Source organism: Condylura cristata, unplaced genomic scaffold (genome assembly GCF_000260355.1).
Source record: "Condylura cristata isolate star-nosed mole 26May11 unplaced genomic scaffold, ConCri1.0 scaffold00015, whole genome shotgun sequence".
Taxonomy (NCBI): domain Eukaryota; kingdom Metazoa; phylum Chordata; class Mammalia; order Eulipotyphla; family Talpidae; genus Condylura; species Condylura cristata.
This window is the reverse complement of record NW_004567116.1, coordinates 27515819-27516371: the sequence shown is the minus strand read 5'-3', so window position 1 is coordinate 27516371 and position 553 is coordinate 27515819. Positions and strand designations below refer to the sequence as shown.

Below are 553 nucleotides of genomic sequence, written 5' to 3'. Positions count from 1 at the left end.
AAAAAAAATTGTTACCAAAAACCAAGTTATTCAGAAGTTGATGACATATTAATAATACTAGGCAAATGACTCAAACTGTATGTATTATAAACATCTATACACCCATGACTTCAGTTTTGTCTGATGAAAAAACTTCCTTGAGGATAATCCCTCTGTACTATTCAACAATTGGATTCACCACAAGTGAATCACACACAAGTATGTATGTGCAAATAAGCATAAAATCATTTATCTGATAATTTAAAGCTCCTCCTCTACCCTTGCTGTTCAAATCATATCTCATTTTAAAAAATCCTATATAATGAATTAATTCATCAAACATTTATGCTAATTTATATGCCAAGCACAGTTAGAATGGGTTGAAACTAAGAACTGTACCATAGCTTAAAAATTTAAACTTTTCCACTCTTGAGAGTAGGGTACCATAAACTGAATGTTCCCTTTACTTTAATGTTTAAATGGAACCACCTTATTTTCTCAAATACTAAATTATCCTTCAGTCCTCATGGACTGACGGTATGTTTTTAGCTCCCCGTTTTCATTTACTTATTTT

The 553-nt window shown here is 30.9% G+C and overlaps 1 protein-coding gene across 4 annotated transcripts in view; it reads right to left on the bottom strand.

The window, feature by feature from the left end:
• The window catches only part of PIK3C2A (phosphatidylinositol-4-phosphate 3-kinase, catalytic subunit type 2 alpha), an 81775-nt gene that overhangs the window by 39011 nt on the left and 42211 nt on the right, over positions 1-553 (bottom strand). The window lies entirely within an intron of this gene.